The following is a 22,948-nucleotide window of genomic DNA, read 5'->3' as shown; positions in this document are numbered from 1 at the left end:
ATTTATTTTTTTTTTGTTTTTTTTTAAACATTGTTATTTAATTTTTTTTCTTTAGAGTGAGTCTGGGATGATGGACTTGCATGTGGCATTAATTTACATTTCCTCATTTTTTTTTAATAGGCAAGGATTCTATTAAAGGAAGCTAAAGGGAGCTCCACCCAACAATACAAACACCGACAGAACTATTTCATCTCAAAACAAAGGAGAGGAAAAGAGTTCCAGGTGTAAAGATTACTACAATTTACATTCTTACAAAAGGAGGAGAGCCAATTCCAAGATCTAAATACTATGGCCGACATACAATCGACGAAACTCGGACTAACATTATTAAAAATAATATCACTCCTCATAAGCCAAATGCTCCAAACAGTGACAAACAAAATAACCGACACCACTCTGCGCTTCCTCTTACTCAAGATTTTCTCACAATTGAAGAGAAAGGACTTGAATTCTTCCAAACTCAATTCCGCAATCGACCCAATCCAAGTGTAGACTGTCCTCCAAATGTTATCTGCAAATGGACACGACGCAAACAGATGCACAGCAGATTCATCAAACGAGCAAAACACGCACCTGAGTTGGGTGATTTTCGTAATGATACCACGTTTGAAAAGTTGATCCTTGGATGGAAGTCTGTCGTGAAGCATTCTCCAGCCAAAATACTGCAACTTTTTGGGAGCTGCAGAATTCCAACAACACGATAACGCACCCAACACAGCAGGAGAAACCGAGTCCAAAGCATTGTCCGCCGTCAGCCAAGAGTAGCAGGAACGAACGGTAAACTGTCCTTCATCATTCTTCAGCCAAACATAAATGTATTCATCTTCTTTGATCAGAATCACATCATTAAGCAAAACAGAATTATCGCCTCCAAAATTCTGGACGACCGGATGATGGGACTCCACAATGCCATCTAAGTTCTAATGCCACTCATCATCCTGCTAGTAGCCAGCATCTTCAACACTACAGCAATTGTTAAGAGCTAAGGCGAAAACCTCCGGAAAAGCATCCTTCAGAGATTGCTGGCACAACCAATTAGAATACCAAAACGATGTTCCTCGCCCATTAGCGACCTTGCTTAAAACAGCACCTGCAAAACAAGAATTAGAGTTAACAGAATCATCCGACAAGATCAAGTCTCGCCACCAAATGGAGTCCTTCTTGCTCAACACACTTTTATCTCCAACGAAAATTTTTCAGCACCAGATTAGCATAACGGTGACTAATAATGTCTCTCCAAACAGCTTCTTTCTCATTAATTATCCTCCATTTCCATTTGTTGAGCAACGCTATATTCATAGTCTTCACATCTTTTATTCCTATGCCTCCCTTCTCCTTGGAAAGACAAACGGTACTCCAACGAATCCAATGAGTTGAATGATTTCCATCCCGACCTTGCCATAGAAAATTACTTTGAATACGACGAATCTCTTGAATCACTTTTGATGGGGCTTTGTAGAAGGATAACGTATAGATGGGGATAGCATTTAAAACGAAATTAATAAGAACCATCCGACCAGCCATGTTGAGATACCTACCTTTCCAAACAGACAATTTGTTCTTCAAATTAGAAATGAGACATTTCCACAATGACATCTTTCTAGGACTTTTCCCAACAGTAACGCCAAGATACTTAAACGGAAGATAATCAATGTCACACGATAAGAAATTTGACGCCGCTTCCATTAACCATTGACTAACATGAACACCGTAAATTTTGCTCTTATTAAAATTAATCCTCAGCCCAGACATGATCTCAAACCCCCTTAAAATGGATTTCATCATCCAAATATTATCGCTAATTCCCTCCGCCACCAAGATAGTATCGTCTGCAAACTGAACAAGATTAACTTCAAACTCTTCATTAACTCTGAATCCTCTGTATTCGCCCCTGACTACTGCATTTTTCATCAGCCCCGTGAGAGCTTCTGCGACCAGCACAAATAAAAAAGGAGATAAAGGGTCTCCTTGGCGAAGACCTCTTTCCGCCTTGAAATCCTTGGTGGTGCTCCTGTTAATAAGAATGGACAAGTGACTATTGAAAACACAGCATTCCATCCACCGAAGCCAACGACTCCTGAAACCAAACAAATGAAGCATCTTCCTTAAAAAGTCCTAACTAACACAAGCGTAGGCCTTTTCGAAATCTACCTTCAACGCCAAATAACTTATTTTCTCCCTACAAGCCAAATCTAGAACTTCATTTAACAGCAAAACCCCATCAGAGATGTTCCAACCTGGAACAAAAGCTGTTTGGCAGCTAGACACTAATTTTCCAATCACATTTTTGTGTAAGGGTTGCACCCCTAGTGCGAGCTTTATTAATCAATTGCCTATTCAAAAAAATCAATTTACTTAGAATCTTGTATAAGCTTCCAACAAGGCAAATAGGTCTATACTCGCTCAGTTGCTGCGGGTTTTTATCTTCGGAATTAAGGTTAGAAAGGATGAAGAACAAGCTTTAGAAAGCTTAGCATTTCTGTAGAAATCCTCCACAAACCTCAACACATCTTTCTTAATGAACCTCCAGCACTTCTTATAAAAATCAAAGGAGTAACCGTCTGGACCAACACTTTTGTTACCGTCGCACGCCCACACCGCATCCTTAACTTCGCTTTCCTCAAACGGTCTCTCTAACCATGTTATATCCTCATCATTTAAAGATTTTAAGTCCAAACCTTCCGGGATAGGTCTGCCCCGCATAGGTTCTTTAAACATAGCTTCGAAATGAGATTTCACCGCGCCTTTGACAGCCTCAACACCCTCCACCCTGCCTCCTTCAGACACAACAGCAGTAATAGCGTTCAATCTCCTCCTTTTTTTCAAAGATTTATGATAAAATTCAGAATTTTTGTCGCCTTCTTTTTAAATTCTTTTTAATGGCGTGCCGTAATGGATATGGGCTCAATATTTTACAATATCTTGTTTTAAAACAAAATCATGATTGGATTATTTGATTTTAAAACAAAGGGGTGTTTGGAGGCGAATGGCTTCAGTAATCTTGTCCGAGTTTGGAGTGAGTGTGGGAAGTTGGACAATAATTTTCAGTTCTTTCTCTTTCCAAACGCGAGTTTGTAATGGAAAACGTAATAAATATATTAATTTTTAATTTTTAATTTTTAATGAAAATAATTTAAAATTTTTAAGTAAGAATTTCTAAATTTAATTTTTAGCATTAACCTATAATAAATTGTAAAATAGATCTAAAATTAATAACATGATAATATTTAAAATTATGAAAGTATTTTAATATATCTATTGGATATTATTAACATAAAACTATTGTCAACACCATTATTTGGCATACCTGGTTGGAGAATAGCTTTTAATATTGTTGCACTGGTGAGTGTCACGCACATCATATAATTTTAGCTTAGGGAGTATTTGGATCATTTTGAGAGTACATCATTAACATTGTAGGTATATTTTTGCCACTAGTGATTGGATTCTGCATGATCCACAAAAATATATCGGTTGATTAGAATTTAGTTTCACATATATTAGGAACTATGATGATTTCAAGACATAGCTATATTTCATCATTTTTAATTTTTTATTTGACTTTGTAGAGTACCCAAAAATGAAGCTTAGATATGCATATCCTTTTTCATGCATAATTTTCATTAATTGAAATGATGGTAGTAAAGTGTTTTAATTTTTTAATTTTAATATAATTTTCTAACTTAGTTATTCTCACCATCACTATATTCGAACATAGCTTTTAAATTTTTTCTTTTCAAAATTTCTGATAGTTATTTATGCTGAAGAGTTTCAAAAAAGAAGTCTACCTCATACACATATTTCAGTATTCTTACACCCAGATGATAAAGTGAAATTGGCATCTGATATTTATGATATTATTTTTACTGAAACTCTGAACAAAGAAACAAATCCTGAATGAATGGTATTGTGTAATTATTAAAGTTGCTTTGTTTCAAGCGGTGGTTCTATGCAAACGTGTAACTTGGTTAGGAAACGGTGCTGATCGGTTGTCGTCTCCATATTTAATTGTCTGCCATGGATAGGATGAATGCCATTATTTAATACTATTATTTAGGTTAAATTCAATACCGCTGCTGTAATATAGTCCAAATTTGCTTTATCTCTAAAAAAATAATTAGATTATCTTTGAAATGTTAAAATCCATATCTTTTATATCTTAAAAGCACAAGTTATCTTTGTAATTTTTTTTTATTTATCCCAGATTTAATTTTTAATTTATACTCTTGAAGAGAAACCAGAAAAAAATATTAAAGGGGGTAATTTCAAAACAGTATTGTAGAAGATAAAGTAAAAATCACAAAGTACTTGAGTTAATGCAACTGTGGGATCCTTGCATGTAGCTTATGTAACTTATATACGATCATTTGATAGCTATCTTGATATTGAGATAACATGAACTCAATGCAGGGAAGAAATTTTGTTTTCTATAGCAACGGACCCAAAAATTTTAGAATGTGAGGGCAAATTTTATATTATAAATTTAACATTACAAATATTATAGTTATAAAAGATAAATATACGTCATATAACAAATATTTTTGAACTTCTAAATATTTGTATGCCAAATTGTTAAAAACTTCAAGTGCAGCTAAATAAAATACATATTTACATAGTCCTCTACTCTATAAACAATGATTATAATAATTTGCATATAATTTAACAAATAAATAATGTGCATTGGGGGCCACAACACCCGCACACTTAGCTTTGGATCCGTCCATGTAAGTAGGTGTGGCAAAACGAGCCGCCAGCTCCGTCCGCCCGGCCTTATGCCCGCCAAAAAACGAGCGGGGCGGGCATGTCCGTCAAGTAAAATGGGCATAAAAGTCATGCCCACCCCGCCAAGATGGCGAGTTGGCGGGCGGCGGGTTGACCCGCCTATTTTTATTTATATTTTTTTAATAGATTAATAGGCTTTTTTTTACCTTTTAATTAAAATTTTCACTTATTTTTTAAAACAATTTTTTATAAAGGTAATTTTTTAACAAATTTACTCAAAAAAAATTACATATATTTATAAATAAATGTATAAAATAAACCATCAAGAATTGCAATTATTAGAATTAACTAAAAAAAGAGTGAGTTTTCGAGGAGGAGCGGGCTTTGGCGAGCGGCGGACTTTGGCGGGGCGGGTATGGCGGACGGCGGATTTTGGCGGGGCGGACTTTGGCGAGCGGCGAGCCTAAAATCCCAATTCAACCTGTCATTATTTGGCGGGTGCGCGGGCGGCCCGACGGGCTCCTGCCCGTTTTGCCACCCCTACATGTAAGCAATGATATATTGAAAAAGAGAATACAATTTTTTTTTTTAGAATTAAAAAATACAATATGTTCCTAATTTTTTTTTATAAAAAAAAATTCAATCGAACTTGTTGGTACAATGCATGTCCTTGTACAACTATGATGTAATGTCACAATACATAAGTAAAAAACAACACTAACCCCTTAAGAGGGATGTGTTGATGTGCCTAAGGTATATCCTTATGCACGGTGCATAAATACTTAAATATTGTTTATATTACTCAAAGTATTATATTTATTATTCAAAATAATATACAGATTACTCAAAATAGTATAAATATTACTCAGAACAATGAATATGTTACTCAAAATAGTTAAAATTCGATATTACTCATAATGGTGTAAATATTACTCAGAATAGTGTACTCATTACTCACAATTAATAATCACTCATAATTAATAGATGTGTACAAATAATGCATATATTATTCATGGATTATGATATTATTACCCGTTTCTAATTAAAATGTTACTCGGAACAATTTAAATATTACTCGTACGAGACTTATGTACCGTGCATAAGGATATACCTTATGCACATCAACCTGACCCCCCTTAAGAGATGTTGAATGAGGAGACGGAGTTGAGAAAAGAAAATGAGGATACAACATGTACATTGTATGTATTGGATGCAATTTTCTAGGATTTAGTAATTAGAATAGTGAAATAATACAATAGACAATAAAACAAAACAAAAAATATTCATCCGCTAATAACCTCTTCATTTTCTAATACATTAATATATTTTTTATAAAAAAACATGTTAAATTATATATGTGATTATATATTAAATAAAATATAAGATATAAAATATGAATAAATGTTCGGGGTATGGGGAATCAGTGGGGCGGAGGATATCTTTCCAATCTCCGGTCCAAAGTATCATTGGAAGAACATTTTCCCTCCATTCTCGTCCCCATGGAAAAAAAAATCTCCAACTTTAAAGTTTTGAATCGATAATTCTCACGAAGATTCCTGTTAAGAGACGCAAATTAACATCTCTAAAAATAAGAAAAATTGTTGTAATAAGCTAAATCCTTGGCATGTTATTAATATATAAGAAAATAATATATTTAATATATCATATTTATTTCTTTTAATATAATTTTAAAATTAAATGTTAAAACAAACAATCGGCTCGGCTTTTATAAGAGTATCTATGTAAATAATATGATGAAAAAGTACCATAACATCCAATTATGTAAAATTGAAAGATTATAAATTATGAGTTTAATTGCTAAATTTGTTCTTTTTGTTACAAAATATTACATTGCTATGATTTCTTTTAATCTATATTTCCATTATCATTATTTGTCAAAACCATTATGGTATATATTTTAAATTTTGTTCTAGATAAAAAAAATAATAATTTAATGACAAATTATAGCCTTTCTTTTTTGCCTCACAACTTAAATATTATATAGTACTGATAAGAAAATGCTATTATGAATGGGGACAAGTACTCACCAGTATGATGAATTTGTCTTTGTCACCACTCACCATAAGCATGGTCGAGAATCCTTTCAATATATGGAAAAGAAATTTATTGGACCTACCTGCGATTAAACTCCATTCTAGATAAGACTTAAGTGTCATATATCTTGAATTTCATTCTAGATATACATAATAATTTTATGAAAATTATAGTCTTTTTGACTCACTAACTCAAAGCTTAAATAATGTTTGTAAGTTATAATTTTTTATTAACTTATGGAATCTGTTCAATGATATATTTTTTAATAGGCAATGGAACTAACAAGAGAGATACAGAAAGTTCCTACTACTTAAAAGAAATGAGTGGTAGAATATTTGAAGTATGAAAATTACAATAATCCGCTAAGTTGTAGAAAGACAAAAGCCAATTCTAAGAAAATAGAACTATCTCTGACATACACTCGGTAAAGCTAAAAATCTCATTTTAGAAGATGATTGCATTACGCTTAAGCCATAAGCATCAAATCGTGGTTAACCAAATCACCTCCACAATAGTCATCTTAGACAAACACTTCACATTTTCGCAAAAATTGAAGAAACCTACAAACTGCTCCAAAGACATCTTCAGAATGGGGCCAATCCACTCAAACATCCTCCTTCTAATCCGCGAAGTTACCTCACAACCCCGAAATAAGTGTGATAAAGATTCATCCTCCGACAAACACGTGACACAAAGTAAGTCACTATTTTTCACCAAAATTGTCCTCTTGAACAATTGCTAATCAATGATATTAAACACAATCATATATTTGGAAGAGTCATTGTAGTAATTATATTTCAAACACACTTTACATATTAATAGAAATGAAGCTGAGATATGCATATCCTTTTTCTTGCATAATTTTCATTAATTGAAATGAAGGTAAAGTAGTGTTTTAATTTTATAGTTTTAATATAATTCTTAACTTAGTTATTCTCAGAATCACTATTCGAACATAACTTTTAACTTTTTTTTCAAAAATTTCTAATAGTTATCTATGCTACAGAGTTTCAAAAAAGAAGTTTACCTCATGACACATATCTCAGTATACTTACACCCAGATGATAAAGTAAATTTGGCATATAATATTTATGATATTATTTTTACTGAAACTCTGAATAAAGAAACAAATCTTGAATGGATGGTATTGTGTAATTATTAAAATTGCTTTGTTTCAAGCGGTGGTTTCATGCAGATTTGCAAACGTGTAACTTGGTTAGGAGACGGTGCTGTTCTCATATTATATTATGCTAGTTGTCGTCTCCATCTCTAATTATCTGCCATGTATAGGATGAATGGCAATATTTAATACAATAATTCATTTGATTTTAAGACAAAGCTGTGTTTGGACTGAGTGTGGAAAGTTATCTAATAATGGATGGGATGAATGGCATTATCTAGTATTTTTTTTCAATAACTCATTCCATTTTAAGACAAAAGCATGTACAATAATTGTCAAGTGGCATGATAAACAATAATTTTCATTTTGTTTTTCCTTTCCTCGCGTTTCACGACCTGCTTTCTTAAATGAAAGATATAATAAATTGTAAAATAGATTTCAAATTAATAACATGATAATATTTAAAAATAGTTGCCTTTTATTTTAAATTCAATTTATTAATTTATGAATGATTATGATAAGTCAAAAGAGAGTTTTGTAAAAAAATGCGATTAAATAGTTACTGCAAAGACACAAAAAGTGTCCCATGTACGTTTAAAAAATATATTTTAAAAATTGTTTCAAAACATTTTTTTTTTTGTAAAATATAAAAACAAAATAATTGATAGTAAAAATCAAATTAAAGATATTTTAATTTATTTTATGGATTGATGGATATCCATAAAAAAGATCTCAAGTGATAAATTAGATGAATTTTAGTTTAAAGAAATTTTAGTTTAGTGTTAATAGATGAATGAATTAGAGTGAAGATTTTGGTCCCTCGTAAATATTACACAAGTCAAAAAATTAAAATTGTTTTTTTATAAAGAATTAAACCAGGATCTTTAAAATACATCTTTGTGTCTTTACCACTCGGTAAATGTACATTCATGACAAGTAATTTCTAGGATTTCTATTAATATTAACAAATTTTATTGTTAGTAAAGTGACTGTTGTGAAAAACGATACCAATAACAAAGTATAATAGGGAATTAGGGAAGAGAATAAGAACACAAGAATTGGTTATAACTGCTATTCTTTCAATTTCTCTTAAAACAAGATTACAAGTTTACAAGAATAACAAATAACCTCTCTCACCCTAAATTAGGATTTGCAGCTTAGCAATGATGAGAGACTAGTATGCTATTTATAATAAAACCTAACATACTAACTAATGGGCTTTTTCAGCAAGGCCCATTACACAAGTCAACTTAATAAACAAGCTAACTTAACAAATTAGGGTTTAAACACTAAAACCTAATTTAACATGCTAACAACCCTAGCATCTTCGACACAAGCATGTGAACAACCTTCGACTTCATGCTTAACCCTGTCGAACCAAGAAGCTACCCTTCGGCCACACTAGAGTTCGATCCAAAATTTCACAAATCTCCACCTTGGATCTAACTCTACAACATCAAGGGAACAAACTAGCTTTCTTCATGCAACTTTATCAACTGCATACAGTGGAAAAACTTGCAACTCGGCAATGTCTTGGTGATCATATCAGCAGCATTGTCTTCAGTCGAAACCTTCAGCACTTGGACTTCTCCACGCTCGATTACTCCTCTGACGAAATGTAGCCTCACATCAATGTGCTTAGTTCGCTCATGATAGGCTGAATTCTTCGACAGGTGTATTGCACTTTGACTATCACATTTAACAGTGATACCTCGACCTTGAAGTTTCAGCTCCTTCGCAAAACCTTCAAGCCACAATGCTTCTTTCACAGCTTCAGTTAATGCAATGTACTCCGCTTCAGTGGTTGATAGAGCAACAACCTTCTGAAGTGTTGCTTTCCAACTAATTGCTGTGCCAAACATAGTGAAAACATATCCAGAAATAGATTTCCTGGAATCCATACAACCTGCATAATCAGAGTCGACATATCCTTCGATTACTGCTTTACCATCTTCACCCAAGGCTCCACCATAAATTAGGACTCTATTCACAGACCCATTTATGTACCTTAAAATCCACTTCAATGCTTGCCAGTGAGCCTTTCCAGGATTCGCCATGTACCTGCTTACAAGACTTACTGCGTATGCTATGTCGGGTCTAGTACAAACCATAGCATACATCAAAGAACCAACTATATTAGCATATGGGATGCTATTCATATAGGCTCTTTCCACATCAGTACTGGGACACTGATCAATACTCAGCTTGAATTGAGGGTTTGTTGGAGTCACAACTGGCTTCGAATTCGACATACCAAACTTTTCAAGAATCTTCCGTAGATATGCCTCTTGAGATAGGCATAACTTCGACTTCTTTCTATCTCTTCGAATGTCAATTCCAAGAATCCTGGAAGCAGCTCCCAGATCCTTCATATCGAACTCCTTATTGAGTTCAGCCTTCACCCTCATCACATCTTCGACACTGTTGCTTGCTATGAGAATATCATCCACATAAAGCAACAAAATAACAAATGAATTACCAGGTCGAAATCTGAAGTAAACACAGTGGTCGAACTGACTTCTAATGAAACTTATGCGTGCCATGAACTTGTCGAATCTCCTATTCCACTGTCGAGGAGATTGTTTCAGCCCATACAAGGATCTCTTTAACTTACACACATAATCATCCTTCCCCTTTTCGACATACCCTTCAGGTTGCCTCATCAGGATCGTTTCATCTAGATCACCATACAAGAACGCAATTTTCACATCCATCTGTTCCAGTTCAAGATCGAACTGTGCCACCATGGCAAGCAGCATTCGAATGGACCTATGTTTCACAACAGGAGAAAACACATCATTGAAGTCGACACCTTCTTTCTGAGTGAAACCCCTTGCGACTAACCTTGCCTTATATCTTTTCGACGTCACTCCTTCAATTCCTTCCTTAACTTTGAAAATCCATTTACAGCTGACTAACCTTGCCCCAGCAGGTTTCTTGATCAGTTCCCAAGTGTGATTATCATGAAGAGATTTCATCTCATCATCCATGGCCTTCAGCCATTCAGTCTTATTTTGACTCCTCATAACTTCCTTATAATCTCTAGGTTCATCATCAAGAACCTCACTGGCAGAGATTAATGCATAAGCTATAAGATCTGCATACCCAAGTCTCTGAGGTGGTTTGATGACTCTTCTCGACCTATCTCTCGACAATAGGTAGTCATCGTCAGTTTCCTCAACTTCCTCAGCATCTTCTGCTTCTTCTTCGACTTCATCAGGGACATGCAATTCAGCATCAACATGCTCCACCTCAACAGGAATCTCTACCTGTTCCAGCTCTTCGTCAGATGTTTCTGTACTTCGACCAACATCATCAGTTTTCTTAAAAGCCATTTCAGCTTCATTGAAAACAACATCTCGACTGGTGATACACCTCCTGTGACCTGGCTCTAGGCGCCATAGCCTATAAGCTTTGACTCCTTCTGGGTATCCCATGAACATGCATTTCAGAGCTCTAGGTTCGACCTTGTCTTGCCTAATGTGAGCATAGGCTATGCAGCCAAATACTCTCAGTTTGTCGAGATCTGGTGGATGTCCCGACCAAACTTCTTCAGGTGTCTTCATATCTAACGCTGTCGAAGGACATCTGTTTATCAGATATGTTGCTGTCGCAACAGCCTCAGCCCAGAACACCTTCTTTAACCCCGCACTAGTCAACATACATCTAACTCTCTCCAAAATAGTTCGATTAAACCTTTCAGCCAAACCATTTTGTTGTGGAGTACCTGCAGTAGTTCTATGCCTTGCAATACCAGAGGTAGCACAAAAACTGTCGAATGCCTCATTGCAAAATTCAAGGCCATTGTCGGTTCTCAACCTCTTGACCTTTCTGCCAGTCTGATTTTCAACCAGAGTCTTCCAACTTTTGAAATTCTCAAACGTTTCATCCTTAGTCTTCTGGATGAATACCCATAATTTTCTGGAATAATCATCTACTATGGATAGGAAATACCTTGCCCCAGAATGTGATGCACACCTTGCAGGCCCCCAAAGATCAGCATGGATGTAATCAAGGGATCCATGTGTTCTTGATTTGCCTTTGTTGAACTTCACTCTGCAAGATTTTCCAAGTACACAGGGTTCACAAAACTTCAGCTTTTCGACTTTGTCTCCACCAAGCAGATTTTGTTTCCCTAATTCGACCAGACCCCTTTCACTGACATGGCCCAATCTCATGTGCCAGATTTCAGTTTTCGACAAAGGTTTCGTGGATGCAACATTTGTCGAACCACTTACAACTTCAGCCTCAAGGGTATACAAGCCATGTTTCTTCACGCCTCTCAAGACTTCCTTCGAACCCTTCATGACTCTTAGGATACTTTTTTCTCCTTGGAAAACATATCCTTTCTTGTCGAATTCACCAAGAGAGAGCAGATTTCTCTTCAAATCAGGAACATACCTGACTTCAGTCAACAACCTTATTGACTCATCATGGAGCTTGAATCTAACAGATCCAATACCTGCAATCTTGCAAGCCTTGTTGTTTCCCAGCAATACTGATCCACCATCTTGATCACATAATTCCTCGAACAAGTCTTTGTTTGGAGTCATGTGCCAAGTGCAACCTGAATCCATAATCCACTCTCTCTTAGAGTCACTGCTTGAAACCACAAGAACATCAGATGATTCGAAATCATCTTGAACAATGGCAGCGTTGCCATTATCCTTACCTCCATGATATTTCAGGCGTTCAGGGCACACCTTTCTTGTGTGACCCTCCTTTTTACAATGGTAGCATCGAATGCCAGATGCTTCGCCACTGTAAGACTTCGACTGGCTTTTGCCTTTCTTCTTGTCGAACTTACCATCCTTTCGTAAGAGTTTTCCTTTAACGGCCAAACCTTCGCCAACAGTCGAAGGTTTATGCTCCTTTCGTTCATTCAAGTCCTTAGAGTACAAGGCTGATTGAACTTCTTCAAACGTCAGGGACTCCCTTCCATACAAGAGAGTTTCTTTGAAGTGAGCATGTGATCTAGGCAAAGAACACAATAGTAACAGCGCTTGATCTTCATCATCGATCTTCACATCAATATTTTCAAGATCAAGAATCAGCTTGTTGAACATATCCAACTGCTCAGCCAATACTTTGTCTTCAATCATCTTGAATGAATACAAAGCTTGTTTCAGGTAGAGTCGATTTACCAGCGATTTGGTCATATACAAACTTTCAAGTTTCACCCATAACCCTGATGCCGTCGTCTCCTTTGATACCTGTCGGAGAACCTTATCACCAAGGCTCAACAAAATTGCGCTGTGTGCTTTCTCGATCATAGTTGTCTTCTCCGCTGCCGTTAATGCAGCATTCATGGCTGCCTCTCCCTTCAACGCTTCCAAACAACCCTGCTGAACCAGTAGGGCTTTCATCTTCAAGCGCCACAGACCGAAATCATTCACTCCGGTGAATTTTTCAATCTCATACTTTGTTGACGGCATCTTCTCCACGCTCACCGCACCAATTTGTTGTGAAAAACGATACCAATCACAAAGTATAATAGGGAATTAGGGAAGAGAATAAGAACACAAGAATTGGTTATAACTGCTATTCTTTCACTTTCTCTTAAAACAAGATTACAAGTTTACAAGAATAACAAATAACCTCTCTCACCCTAAATTAGGATTTGCAGCTTAGCAATGATGAGAGACTAGTATGCTATTTATAATAAAACCTAACATACTAACTAATGGGCTTTTTCAGCAAGGCCCATTACACAAGTCAACTTAATAAACAAGCTAACTTAACAAATTAGGGTTTAAACACTAAAACCTAATTTAACATGCTAACAACCCTAGCATCTTCGACACAAGCATGTGAACAACCTTCGACTTCATGCTTAACCCTGTCGAACCAAGAAGCTACCCTTCGGCCACACTAGAGTTCGATCCAAAATTTCACAGTGACTATCATTTAATCTAGACAAATTAATTTCTATTGTTAATAAAGTGATTATCATTTACAACTAGACAAATCAATTTTTATTGTTAGTAAAGTGACTATCATTTAAAATTAGACAAATCAATTTATATTGTTGAAACAGTAATTATCATTTACAATTAGACAAATTATTTTCTACAATTAGGAAAGTGACTATCAATAACAACTAGACGAATCAATTTCTATTTGTTAGTAAAGTGACTATCATTTACGAATAGACAAATTAATTTCTATTGGTATAAATTTTGTATTTTTTGTTTTAAATTCATAATTATTTAAGATTACTAGAAATCATGGGAACTACTCTTGATGAATGTACATTGGTCTAGTGATAAAGATGTAAGATGTGGTTTAAAGGGCTTGAGTTCAACTCCTTATAAGAAACAATTTTGTCTTTTTTATATTATTAATTCATAATTGTTTAAAAATGAAATTAAAAAATAGTTTATTTTATATAGGATTAAAGCGGGTCTATTTTATTGTAAAAGACTAATTTGAAATGTATAATTTTTGTGAGGGAGGACCAAAATGTATCTCCACTCAATAGATTATTTTGATCATCCATTAACAATACAATCAATATCTATATCTATATGATATATCCATTTTGTCAACTTTAAGGTTAACTCAAAATTTTTTTTCCTTTCAAATAAGAATAGTAAAAATTAAATAATGGAAAATATTAAAATCATAGAAATGTAAATCGGGTGTTTATGGCGATAGTAACAATTGTAAACCGATAAATTATGTTGTATAGGTACGAGTATGTATCTAGAGCAATTCTTGCATGGACACGGCCATAAATCTATATTTTTAGGCACAACCAATAAAAAGAGAGTAATATTTAATTTATTTTTATTTTTATTTTGTTTTTAATTGGATTCGTGGGGTGGTTGAGATTATGAAGGAGAGAGAAAATTCTTAATTTATTTTTTAATTAATTAAAATTATGTGATTGGTTGTGTGTAAACCAATTTCTTAGGTCCGTGTCCACCTAAGAATTTTCCATGTATCTATTACACGGTAGAGGTACAAGTATGTATCTATTATCTGGTACTAATACGCGTACAGAATATGGCATTTAAAAATAATTAAGATATGTATACATTAATATAAATTTTGTTAAAATACAATTATAAAAATAATAAATAAATTATATTGTTAAATGACAATAAAACATTAAAATTAAAAAGCGATTCGCTAAAAAATAATCAATATTTGTCTAATAACTTAAAAAATTATACTTTGTAAGTGTCAATAATTCATGGGTTCATGATTGAATATCAAAATTTCCTTCTCAAGCATCATTAAAAAGAGCAATTTCTAATTCAACTTCTTCAAGAGAAAAAAAATATCTATGTATTATATTGCTATTATTATTTACACTAGCTACTACAAAAAACACATTTAATCTCGGATACGAAATACATTTAACCTCAGCAACAAAAACGAGGTAACGAATGGCGTCATGAAAAGCTATCACTTTATCCTTGATTATTAAAAATCTAAGGGGTAAAATTATGTGCACACGAGTTTGATCCCCCAACATCTACATTTTTATTATTTTTCAATTTAGATAGCGCGCTCAATATTAACTTTCGCTACTGCAAAAGCGCATACGACAACGCTAAATTCACCACAGTTCATCAATACACTGTGGTGACATATCTAACTGAGGCGCTGACAATTTTTTTACTTTTTAATTAAAAAATGTTAACATGAGATAATAGTGGATCATTTAACCGTTGTGATAAAATGAAATTTTCATGAGTTCGCACCTCAACACCCTCAATTATTTTATTCCTTTAACGTTAAGACACGCCTTTGGGACTTTTATTTATTTTTAAATAAATAATAAAAGGGATATCGCTACAGTTGATAGTTTTAACCGTTGTGAAATAGTATACCCATATATAAGCGAATTAACTCTCACTTTTTGACACTAGCATCCTATCCTTCGCAGGTAAACCCAAGCACCCATTTTTTCTCTTCTTCTTCGTCATTAGCCGTGATTCTTGTTCTTCATACATAAGGTATTATTCTTCTTTCATCTTCTTGTTAGATAGTTCCTTATTATTCGTCTTCACGACCTTAACAAGAATAAATTACAAAAAATATGAAGCTTAGTTGAAAACTTCATCCACTTTTTACTTCTTCTTCATAGCTTCACGAAAATATGAACTTCATATTTTGTTAGAGTTCTACGACTTCATGTATATCCATTGATGATGTAAGCTACTAGTGTTTTTATTTTGTTGCATGTATTTGTTGTTGAAAATTAAATTTTCGGTTTCACATCTAATTGATAACATTCAGGGTGTTTGTAGGACACAAAACAAGAAAAATACATTGTTAAGACATAAGAAAGGTAAACGAAAAAATAACAACATCAAACTTCATCTAGTTTGAGAAACTATGAGAAGAAATATAAGAATTATGAAGCTGTTGTGTAAAATTCTTACTCCTTATATTTATTTTTCATATTTTCACAACCTAGATGAACCTCATAATTGATTCCTATTCCACGTATGATTAGTTTCAATAAAAAGTGTATCTTGGGAACATGTTATAATATTTGGTTCTATTGTATGATGTTGTTTTATTGATAACTACTTTTCTATGTTGTTGTTATTGTTGATTAATGTTCTCAGAGCAAGAAGATTAAGTTGAGTTTATTATATTCTATATAGATTGTTGGTTTCAAGCGGTAGTTCTATGCATACGTGTAACTTGGTTAGGAGACGATGCTGATCGGTTGTCGTCTCCATATATAATTTTCTGCCATGGATGGGATGAATCGCATTAACTAATACAATAATTCAGTTCATTTTAAAACAATCTTTTGAGTGTTTGGAGGATGGTTTTAAATTGCTGTTGCGGGTGTGGATGTGGTTGCAGTTTGAATTTATATTTATGAACATAAAATATTATATTTTATCATTTGTGTTAAATTTCACACGTCATCCAATTCCTCTATACATTTTTTTTATATAACTGGTAACCTACAATATAACTGGTTACGACAAGCTACAATGTAACCTATTACGACAAATAGCATAAACGGTTATAGCGCAACATATCTATTTCTATTTTTACGGGCTCGTAATCGATTACGACAAATACCGTAACTGATTACGGCAACTGAAATGCAGGAAAACAACATTTTTCGATTTTTATATTAACTCATAACTCAAAGCTTAAAAAATGTTGATAAGCTATAATTTTTTTATTAAGTTATGGAATCTGATCAATGATATTAAACACCATCACATATTTGGAAGAGTTATTGTAGTTGTTGGTGGTATTCTAGAGGTGGTATGTGATAAATTATAGTGTTGCAGGATTCTGCAGAGAAAAACTAATTTTCGTCACTTTTTGCACTATACTTCTACTGGTGGATGACCATTGGAAAACTCTACTTTTATTGAATTCACCATGCACTTCTTACTATCAACTTAGCATTACAAAACCTTTATATAGGCTTGAAGGAAACTGATAGAGAATACAAATGGGTTGATAATCAAGATGAGGACTCTTTGGTTCTCTCAATCTTAATGATACAACCCTACCATAAATCTAAATAGAGACAATAATTATATTATGATGGATACAATTCTCACATGATGCTTACTAAAGATAGTGGTGGTTACAACACATTAATTTTAACACTCCCCCTTAATGTGTTGCTCTTTAACTTCAATTGCTTCCCTAAGTTATTGAAATCTCCCTCTTGGTAGTGTTTTAGTAAAAATGTCCGCAAGCTGCTCTTGTGAACTACATAACACTAACTGCACATCGCCATCTTCGATCACAATTCGAATGAAGTGGTGCTTTATATTAATATGTCTTGTTCGACTGTGGAAAACTGGATTCTTCTCCATGGCTATTGTTGATTAATTGTCACAATGAAGCAGCATACTTTCTTCTTGCTTTTCTCCTATATCTTCAAGTATTCTTCTCAACCACAATGATTGTTGTGTAGCCAACCCAGCTGCCAAATATTCTGCTTCAGCTGAAGATTGCGCTACAATGTCTTGTTTCTTCGAACACCAAGAAATTACTCCTGAACCCAGGCTGAACACATAACTAGAAGTGCTTTTCATGTCATCAACATTTCTAGCCCAATCACTACCAAAGTAGCCTTTAGCTTCAAGTTTAGAATTATTTTCAAACCTGATTCCATGCTCCATGGTTCCCATGACATACCTTAGAACTCTTTTTGCTGCTCCAAGATGTAAATGACTTGGTTTACTCATGAACCTTGCGAGTAAACTAGCAGCAAACATTAAATCGAGTCGTGTAGCTGTTAGATAAAACAAACTTCCAACCAAACTTCTATACATGCTTGCATTTACTAATCTTCCACCATTTTCCTTCTTTAATTTTTCATTCACCACTAAAGGAATATCAACAGGTTTGCAGCCATTCATGCCAAATTTTTTCAAAATATTTTCAGCATATCTCCTTTGACAAATAAAAACTCCATATTCATCTTGGTAAACCTCAATACCAAGAAAATGATGCAACAAGCCCAGATCACTCATCTCATATTTTTTTCATCATTTCTATTTTAAAATTTTGAACCATTTTCTTGTTGTTACCCGTATACACCAAATCATTTGTTACCCGTATACACCAAATCATCAACATAAAGGGCAACAAGAAGGATATCATCTTTACCTTGATGATTCACATACAAGGTATGATCACTCTGACTTCTTTGAAATCCTTGTTGAATGAAGTAGCTGTCAATTTCACTATACCACGCTCTAGGGTCTTGTTTCAACCCATAGAGAGCTTTCTTCAACTTGTAAACTTTTTCTTATTAGCCTTTAGTCACAAAGCCTTGAGGTTGCTGCACATATACCTCTTCTTTTAATTCTCCATTCAAGAAAGTTGACTTCACATCAAGTTGGTACATATTTCATCCTTTCTGAGCTGCTAATGCAATAACTGTTCGTACAATATCCAATCTTGCAACTAGGGCAAAAATTTCACTAAAGTCAATTCCAGGCTGCTGTGCATAGCCTTTTACTACCAATCTAGCCTTGGCTCTTTGAATTGACCCATTTGGATTATGCTTCAATTTGTACACCCACTTTACTCCAATAACTTCTTTGTCATTTGGCTTTTCAACTAGCTGCCATGTTTTGTTTTTCTCAATGGCATTTATTTCTTCTTGCATCGCATTCCTCCAAACATCTTATTTGATTGCTTCGTCAAAAGTTTATGATTCCTCCAAATCCTTCAATTTTATTGGAATTGAGCTGGGAGATGGTGAACTTGAATTTGGTAAACTTGGAGAGGATGAGGAACTTGGTGTACATGGGGTTGATTGCTCATTCTCAGCTGCTGAATTTTGCTGTTGTAATATGATTCTAGGGACTGTTTTCTACTTCATTTTGTCTTCAAATACAACATCCCGGCTAATGATCACATTGTTTGTCTTCAAGTTGTAAAATCTATAGCGCTTTGACATGGAACTATAGCCAATAAAGACACATCTTTCACTTGTTTCTTCCAGCTTTGTCCGTTTTTGTTTATGAATTTGAGCATAGCAAACACATCCAAAAAAATTAAGATGGTTCACCGACGGTGTTCTTCCACTCCAGGCTTCAAATGGAGTCTTTTTCCACACGACCTTTGTTGGACACCTGTTCATCAAATACACATTAGTGTTAATGGTCTCGGGCCAAAAGGTTTTAGGAAAACCTTTCTCAAGTAGCATAGATTTCGCCATCTCCATCACGGTTTGGTTCTTTCTTTCAGATACACCATTTTGATGAGGTGTATAGCTAACAATGAGCTATCTTTCAACACCTTCATCTTCACAAAATTTGTGAAATTCATTTGAGGTGTACTCCTTCCCTCGATCACTTCTCATCATCTTTATAAATCTACCACTTTGTTTTTCAACTAATGCTTTAAATTTCTTAAAGATTACAAACGCTTCAGATTTTTGTCTCATGAAATATACCAAAGTCATGCGGGTAAAGTCTTCAATAAACAAGATAAAGTACAGGTTTTTGCCATGAGACAAAGTATTCATAGGGCCACACACATCTGTGTGTACAAGTTTAGAGAATAGCCGTGCTCCAGAAGTTGTCTAATGCTAAGCAAATTTTCGTCTAATTCTGGCACATAAAGCGTGTCATGTATGACTTTGCTTCCTTGCTCCGTGGTCACTCCAATGCTTCCTTTCCCTTTCACTTCGACATGTTCTCCATTGCCCAATTTAACTTTTGAGCCGAATGAAGAATCAATATTTATAAATGCTTCCTTCTGTCCGATCATATGGTTGCTACAACCGCTGTCCAAATACCAAATATTTTTACCTTCTTCATGCAATGCTTTTTGACAAGCAAAAAACAAATTTCCTTCATCAGATTCTCCTTCTGCGTACGAAGCATGTTGCTGATTTGCAAGACGACAATCCTTTTGAAGGTGCCCGAATCTCTTGCAATTGGGGCATTGCGGTTTTCCTTTGTTCCAACAGTCCCTCTCGTCATGAGTGCCGCTGTTACAAATTTTGCACCATTTGTTTGATGCTTCATTCCATCTCTCGCCATTTGCGCCTCTTCCAGATCTACTACGTGATCCTGTTGGTTCTGATGATGAGGAGGAATGATTTAGTTGGTTTAGTTCTAAGTATTTTTATTTATGCTTTGTTTTTTCTTTTCAGTTGATACTTTTATTGTTTTGTTTTGTTCTATCCCTTTTAGGATGAGGTATTTTGGATTGAGGTTAGTTTACGCCTTCTGGATATTTTACACCGTTTGGTGTTTGCTTTAGTAATTTATAAGTAATGCATTTTAGTTATAATTTTTAAATTTTTTTGTGTTAAAAAGGTTTGTCCTAGTGATTAACTTGAAGGAACATTGCTTTTGCTTCCTTGTTGAAAAAGAGTAGTCACAAACAAATGGGGAGGTGATGATATAATGTAAAAATTGTACGAGCAAGGTACATTTTTACCGTTTTCCTTAAGATGATTTTTATGCTCTTAATTGTACAAATTAGATGTCAATATTTTGCTTGGGTAAAAATAGTTCAAATTTGAATCACTGTAGTACATAAATTAGTAGTGAGGAGACTTTCCATTTGTATATATATAATTGTGCGGGATACCAACAATGTGCGTCTTAACTCGTTTTTCTTATGTTTAATCTTTTGTTTTTATTGAATTGTGTAAAGCATGAAAGTGATCAAGGCGTTTTGTCTCGCATTATGAGTATAACTTCTCGACCAAAAGTGACCTACTCGGTGAGTGTGTGAGTATTTGCTAACCACTTAGAGCCGTTTTGCCAAGATTCATGTCGGTTAAACATTCTTGTTTGCATTTTGATACCTCATTATCGATTTTTGATTGAATCTTGATGACTTTATTTTAACCTTGAATCCGTAACTATTAAATATAGTTTAGATTGATTCCTTTTCCTTAGTTTAGGGATCAATCTTATTATATGATGTTGGCATTCAAGTTGGGGAAAGTTGAATTAAAAATATTAAGTAGGTTGCTCAAGTTGTTGAAAAGAAAAAGAAGTAAAGCAAAGAGCTTTGCGAATAACAATAACGAGTTTACCTTGAAAATAAAAAGGTTGACTTCTTGAGCAAGAAGAGAATGAAATTGGTTGGTAAGTTTGTGATGAAATAAATTGTGAAATTAAATGCTCTCTTAGGTTTTGACACTTTCGTTTCAATTGTCGAGAGAAATGACACTTCCTTGTTAACCAAGCCAAGCTACAATCATGAAAGTCCTCTGCGATTCATGCCTTTACACTTTTTAATATTTGTTGCTTGGATGAATGCATAATTAATTCTGGAAGTTAGCGTCATTGTTGTGTGAGTGTTAGGATTCTCAATTTTATTCTCTTACAAAAGTGTGAGTTTAACCTATTTATAAGGAGTCTGCATGCACTAAGTGTACCAAACTCAGTGCCAGCTCAACTGATTGATATAACAACCTTACAACTTTTCTAACTACACATAAAGTCTACTACAACTTACTTTCAGAGTTATTTTTTAGGGTGTGCAAGACAGCCTACAACACAAAGCCTCAAACTTTTTAATGATTAAGTTATGGTAAAAAATACATTCATGCACATATTTTAGGTTTAATTTACAATTGAATAGAACCCCTTAAAAAAGGTAAAATACCTTTTTTTCGCCCCTTAGCAACTGTTATTGACATTCACATTATGCTAACACACATGGTGCTAAAATACATACAAATAGCAAAGATAAGACTTCGGAAAATTTAGAAACCAAATGACATTACCTGTGTTTTAAAAATTAAAAAAATTTGATTAAATAATTTAAAATTTTTTTAATTTTAATTTTATTATATTTTATAAAAACAAATGCATGTACGGCATTAATATCCATGCGAACGCACGAATATTTCACGAGTTAAAAATTAAAGTTTACTCGAGATTTAATAATTTATATTGTGACACCTTGGTACCATTCTTCACAAAAAGACAAACAAGCTGCCATATAGGACATACTTGCTAGACGGTGGAGGAAATAGAAATGTAATTTATCTTGTTATTAGGAAAGAAAAATATTATTCCGACACTCAAATCTTACTCCTACATCGTATTTTTTAACAACATTTTATTTTTCATTAACCAACTTTATTTTACTACTAAAAATTAACCAACTTTATTTTACTACTAAATATTATTATTACTATATGTACATTTATTAACCAACTTCATAACTCTATTAACCAATTTTTTACTCTTCATTAACCAACTTTGTTTTTCTACTATATTATTTTTAATATTTAGACGTTCATTAACCAATTTCATCACTTTATTAACAAACTTTTTATATTTTATTAACCAATTTTATTTTACCATTAAAAATTATTATTTATATACTATTCACAAATACTTTTTATCAACACTATTCAGGGTACTGATTACGGTATTGTTCATAAATATATATTTTTATTTTAAAAAATACTATTCACCGTATAAATATTGTGAATAGTGTTTGATGTATAATTTGGAGTAAAAATAACCTATCTCATTAGTAAAATATTACAACTGTTCAAAACTAGGAACGTAGAATATGGTATCACATGTGAAGCATTGGAACGTGGTATATCACATG

At 33.9% G+C, this 22,948-nt stretch overlaps 1 protein-coding gene and 1 long non-coding RNA gene across 2 annotated transcripts in view; one reads left to right on the top strand and one right to left on the bottom strand.

Moving 5' to 3' along the window:
- Positions 1–22,948, bottom strand: part of LOC131596181 (BURP domain-containing protein 5-like) — a 42,665-nt gene that overhangs the window by 2,462 nt on the left and 17,255 nt on the right. The window lies entirely within an intron of this gene.
- LOC131596184 (uncharacterized) lies at positions 7,132–8,177 on the top strand. Its single transcript, XR_009282176.1, has 2 exons — positions 7,132–7,472; positions 7,957–8,177. It is a non-coding gene; the product is annotated as an uncharacterized LOC131596184 (long non-coding RNA).

The sequence above is a fragment of the Vicia villosa genome, linkage group LG4, assembly GCF_029867415.1.
Source record: "Vicia villosa cultivar HV-30 ecotype Madison, WI linkage group LG4, Vvil1.0, whole genome shotgun sequence".
Classification (NCBI taxonomy): Eukaryota; Viridiplantae; Streptophyta; class Magnoliopsida; order Fabales; family Fabaceae; genus Vicia; species Vicia villosa.
This window is presented reverse-complemented; position numbering and strand designations above follow the sequence as displayed.